Source organism: Nicotiana tomentosiformis, chromosome 6, assembly GCF_000390325.3.
Source record: "Nicotiana tomentosiformis chromosome 6, ASM39032v3, whole genome shotgun sequence".
In the NCBI taxonomy this organism is placed as follows: domain Eukaryota; kingdom Viridiplantae; phylum Streptophyta; class Magnoliopsida; order Solanales; family Solanaceae; genus Nicotiana; species Nicotiana tomentosiformis.
Genome location: NC_090817.1, coordinates 23,584,822 through 23,590,821, shown reverse-complemented (window position 1 = coordinate 23,590,821; position 6,000 = coordinate 23,584,822).

The window sequence follows — 6,000 nt, the reverse complement described above, 5'->3', positions numbered from 1 at the left end:
TGGGATCGGGTTGCACGACACAACAGAATTTATTTGAAAGATTATATTGTGGGATCGGGTTGCACGCCGCAATGGAATTAATTGAAAGTTTACATTGTGGGATTAGGTTGCACGCTGTAACAGAATTTATTTAAAGTTTATATTGAAGGATCGGGTTGCACGCCGCAACGGAATTTAATTGAAGGATTATATTATGGGAACGTATTGCACGCCGCAACAGAATGATAAAATAAATAATTGATTGTTGATATGACTTATTTGTCTTACCTCTATTCCTGTTATTATTATTGCGTACAGGTTAATGTAAGCGACCTGTCTTAGCCTCGTCACTACTTCGCCGAGGTTAGGCTCGGCACTTACAAGGTACATGTGGTCGGTTGTACTCATATTACACTCTGCACTTCTTGTGCAGATACCAGAGTTGGTCTCAGCGTACTGTAGACTTGCTCGGATTCATCTACCAGAGGAGACTTGAGGTATAGTTGCACAGCGTTCGCAGTTCTAAAGTCCCCTGCCACTTTATCTTAGCTGTGTACTTTCTTTCAGACAACTTTATTTTTATCCAGACCCTTATTTGTATTATTTTAGAAGCTCGTGCACTTGTGACACCTGTTCTGGGATGGTATTTCAACATCGTTATTATTTTGGTTTGTTCACTTTAATTCAGACTTTATTCTAGTTGTTTGGTTTCTTTATTATTAATTAAAATAAATTGTTAAAAATGGTTAAAATGATTCTAACGTTAGCTTGCCTAGCAAGTAAAATAATAGGTTCCATCACGATCCCGAAGATGAGAATTTCAGGTCGTGACAAGTTGGTATTAGAGCAATAGAATACCTAGGTCTCACGAGTCACAAGCAAGCTTAGTAGAGTCTGAAGGATCGGTACGGAGACGTTTTTACTTATCTTTCAGAGGCTATGGAGTTTAGGAACAATTTCACGTCTATTCTTCTCCGTCGTGCGATTTTATTCTATCATTGATGATCGAACTCTTCTATTCTTGTTCTCTCACAAATGGCGAGAACACACACTGCGTCTACAGCCGGACAGGAGCCCGAGCCCCTAGTGACTGTTTGACTGGGGGCAGAGGTCGAGGTCGAGGTCGCGCCAGAGGCTGAGGCAGAGCTCAGCCTTGAGCTCGAGTAGCAGCACCTGTTATGGAGCCTCAAGTGGATTTCAAAGAGGAGGTTCCAACTCAGACTCTACCTGTTAGACCAGTTCTGGTACCTGAAGGATTCATAGCTACTCTAGTGCTTTAGGACGCTCTAGTCCGTTTGGTGAGCCTTATGGAGGGTGTGGCCCAGAATGGTACGTTTCCAGTGGTACCAGTTGTCTCACAGGCTATGGGAGGAGCACAAACTCCCACTCTGGAGCAAATAGCTCCCCAGTATCAGGCTCCAGCAACCCTGCCAGTTGGGATAGTTTAGCCGATTATTGCAGCACAGGTCGGTGATAGGCCCGCCATGTCTTCTGAGGCTTTATTAAGATTGGACAAGTTTACTAAGTTCTTTCCAGTTCACTTCAGTGGTATATCTTCTGAGGACCCAAAGAATTATCTTGACTGCTGCCATGAGGTGTTGCGGAACATGGGAATAATTGAAAGCAACAGGGTCGATTTTGTTGTGTTTTAAATGACTGGCTCTGCCAAGAGGTGGTGGAGAGATTATGTATTTACTAGATCAGCTGATTCACCTGCACTTACCTGGGAGCAGTTCTCACAGCTATTTCTAGAGAAGTTTGTTCCTATTACAGTGAGAGAGGATTACCGTAGGCAGTTTGAATGTCTCCAGCAGGGTAGTATGACTGTTACCCAGTATGAGACCCGATTTGTGGACTTAGCACGTCATGCCATCGTCTTGCTTCCTACTAAAAAAGAGAGAGTGAGGAGATTCATTGATGGACTCACTTATACTATCAAGCTTTAGATGGCCAAGGAGACAGGGAGTGATATTTCCTTCCAGACAGTCGTGAATATTACTAGGCGGATTGAGTTAGTTCGTGCTCAGGAGAGAGGGCCAGTGTCAAATAAGGGGCCCCGTCATTCAGGTAATTTCATAGGCGCCTCATCTGGAGGCAGGGGTACTTATGGTAGGGGTCATCCTCCCAGGCCATTTTATTCAGCACTTCAGGCGTCTCACGGTGCTTCGGGGAGTCATGGTCCTTATATGCCTTACTCCCGGTAGCCAGTATTTAGTGCACATTCAGCTCCTATCAGTGCACCACCACTCCAGAGTCACTACAGCGGTTATCCGGCCCGTTCGGTTCATCTTCAGCAGCCACGGCAGTAGGATAGGTGCTATGAATGTGGGAACATTGGTCACATTAGGAGGCATTGCCCTAGGTTGTCAAGCAATAGATCTCAGCAAGATTCTCGTGCCATCATACCGGCACCGGTTGCTCCACCGCCCGCCCAGTCACCTAGGGGAAGGGGTCAGGTAGCTAGAGGTGGAGGTGAGACTGTTAAAGGTAGAGGTCAGACTGTTAGAGGTGGAGGCCAGCCATCTAGGGCCTGTCCCACAGATATAGTTTAGAGTGGTGGGGCCCAGCCCCCAATTTTATGCTTTTCCAGCTAGGCCTGAGGCCGAGTCATCCGATGCCGTGATGACATGTATTGTTCCAGTTTTCCATAGAGATACCTCAGTTCTATTTGATCAAGGATTTACTTATTCCTATGCTTCCTCCTACTTTGCTTCATATTTGGTTGTGCCTCGTGATTCTCTGAGTGCTTCTGTGCACGTGTCCACGCCGGTGGGAGATTCTATCGTTGTAGATCATGTCTATCGTTTATGTGTGGTTACTATTGGGAGTCTTGAGACTAGCATAGATCTTCTACTTCTTGATATGGTAGGTTTTGATGTCATCCTGGGTATTGATTGCCTGTCACCCTATCATGCTATATTGGATTGTCACGCCAAAACAGTGACCTTAGCCATACCGGGGTTACCTCGAATAGAGTGGAAAGGGATGTCTGGCCATTCCACCAGTAAGGTTATATCTTACGTGAAAGCTCGACGTATGGTCGAGAAGGGGTGTCTAGCTTATTTAGCTTATATTCACGATCCCAGTGCGGATGTTCCTTCTATGGATTCAGTCCCAGTTGTCCGTGAGTTTCCAGATGTATTTCCTTCAGATTTGTCGGGGATGCCACCCGACAGATATATTGATTTCTGTATTGATTTGGCTCCGGGCACCCAGCCCATTTCTATTCCACCATACCGTATGGCCCCGCCGGAGTTAAAGGAATTGAAGGAGCAGGTACAAGACTTGCTTGATCAGGGATTCATTAGACCTAGCGTCTCGCCCTAGGGGTGCACCAGTGTTATTTGTAAAGAAGAAAGATGGTTCAATGCGGATGTGTATAGATTATCGGTAGTTGAACAAGGCTACTATCAAGAACAAGTATCTGTTGCCAAGAATTGATGACTTATTCAACCAGCTTCAGGGTACCAAGGTGTTTTCAAAGATCGATTTGAGGTCTGGTTACCATCAGTTGAATACTAGTGCATCTGATGTCCCTAAGACAGCTTTTCAAACTCGATATGGGCATTATGAATTCCTAGTGATGTCATTTGGGTTGACAAATGCCCCAGCACTATTTATGGATTTGATAAACCGAGTGTTCAAGCCCTATTTGGATTTTTTTGTGGTTGTATTCATTGATGATATCTTCGGATTGTGCTTCAGACTTTGAGGAATAATCAGTTATATGCCAAATTTTCAAATTGAGGCAGTTCAGAATTGGCCTAGACCTACTTCAGCTACAGAGATCCGGAGTTTCTTGGGTTTGGCAGGTTACTATCGCCGGTTCGTGGAGGGGTTTTCATCCATAGCAGCCCCATTGAGTAGATTGACCCAGAAGGGTTCCCCATTCAGATGGTCGGACGAGTGTGAGTTGAGCTTTCAGAAGCTTAAGACTTCTTTGACTACGACACCAGTGTTGGTATTGCCTACAGGTTCAGGATCTTACGGTGTATTGTGATGCATCTTGCATTGGGCTTGGTGCAGTATTAATGCAAGATGGCAGGGTGATCGCATATGCGTCGCGGTAGTTGAAGGTTCATTAGAAGAATTACCATGTTCATGACTTAGAATTGGTAGTCATGGTTAATGCGTTGAAGATTTGGAGGCATTAACTTTACGGTGTCTCGTGTGAAGTATTCACTGATTATCGTAGTCTACAGTATCTGTTCAAACAAAAAGATCACAATTTGAGGCAGAGAAGATGGTTGGAGCTATTGAAAGACTATGATATCACCATTTTATTTTACCCCGGAAAGACCAATGTGGTGGCCGATGCTTTGAGTAGAAAGGCTGTGAGTATGGGTGAGTGTATATTCCGGTTGGTGAGAGGCTGCTAGCTACAGATGTTCATACTTTGGCCAATCAATTCGTGAGGTTAGATGTTTCATAGCTCAGTCGAGTTCAAGCTTGCACAGTCACTCGGCCTTCCTTGTATGAGCGCATCAAAGAGCGACAGTATGATGATCCACATTTGCTTGTCCTTAAGGACACGGTGCGGCATGGTGGTTCCAAGAAGGTTGTTGCAGGGGATGATGGAGTTCTGCGGATGCAGGGTCGTATTTGTGTGCCTAATGTGGATGGGCTTCGTGAATTAATTCTCGAAGAGGCCCACAGTTCCCGATATTCTATTCATCCAGGTGCCGCCAAAATATATCAAGATTTTCCACAACATTATTAGTGGAGGAGAATGAAGAAGGATATAGTTGCATATGTAGCTCGGTGTCTAAATTGTCAGCAAGTCAAGTACGAGCATCAGAGACCTGGTGTTTTGCTTCCGAAGTTAGAAATTCCTGAGTGGAAGTGGGAGCGTATCACTATGAATTTTGTTGTTGGGCTCCCACGAACTTAGAGAAAGTTCGACGCAGTATGGGTCATTGTGGACAGGTTGACCAAGTCAGCACATTTCATTCCAGTAGCAATTATATATTCTTCAGAGCGGTTAGCGGAGATTTACATCAGCGAGATTGTTCGCCTTCACGGTGTGCCCGTGTCTATCATTTCTGATCAAGGTACGCAGTTCACCTCGCACTTATGGAGGGTTGTACAGCGTGAGTTAGGCACGCGGGTTGAGTTGAGTACATCATTTCATCCTCAGACAGACGGACAATCCGAGCGCAATATTTAAATATTGGAGGATATGCTTCGCGCTCATGTTATGGATTTCGGAGGTCCTTGGGATCGATTCTTGCCGCTTGCGGAGTCTGCCTATAATAACAGCTACCAGTCGAGTATTCAGATGGCTCCATATGAAGCATTATATGGGAGGCGATATCGTTCGCCAGTTGGCTGGTTTGAAAAGGGAGAGGCTCGGTTGTTGGGTACCGATTTGGTACAGGATGCCTTGGATAAGGTCAAGATTATTCAGGATCGACTTCGCACAGCTAGTCTAGGCAAAAGAGTTATGTCGACCGTAAAGTTTGTGATGTTGCATGCATGGTTGGAGAAAGAGTATTGCTTCGGGTTTCACCTATGAAGGGTGTAATGGGGTTCGAAAAGAAGGGCAAGTTGAGCCCTAAGTATATCGGACCTTTTGAAATTCTTGAAAGGGTGGGTGAAGTAGCCTATAGGATTGCACTACCACCTACTCCATCAGCAGTTCATCCGGTGTTCCATGTGTCTATGGTCCAAAAATATCATGGTGATCCGTCCCATGTGTTAGATTTTAGCTTAGTCCAATTGGATAAAGATTTGGCTTATGAGGAGGAGCCGGTAACTATTCTAGCCCGACAGGTCTGACAGTTGAGGTCTAAGAGTTATCCATCAGTTCGAGTATAGTGGAGAGATCAGTCGGTTGAAGCATCTACCTGGAATCCGAGTCAGACATGCAAAGTAGATATCCACACCTTTTCACCAGCCCAGGTACTTTTCTAATTCCGTTCGAGGTCGAACGTTTGTTTTAGAGGTGGAGAATGTGATGACCCGATAGGTCATCTTTAAATTTAACATTCAATTTTGTGCTCTAAAACCTCAAATAGCACC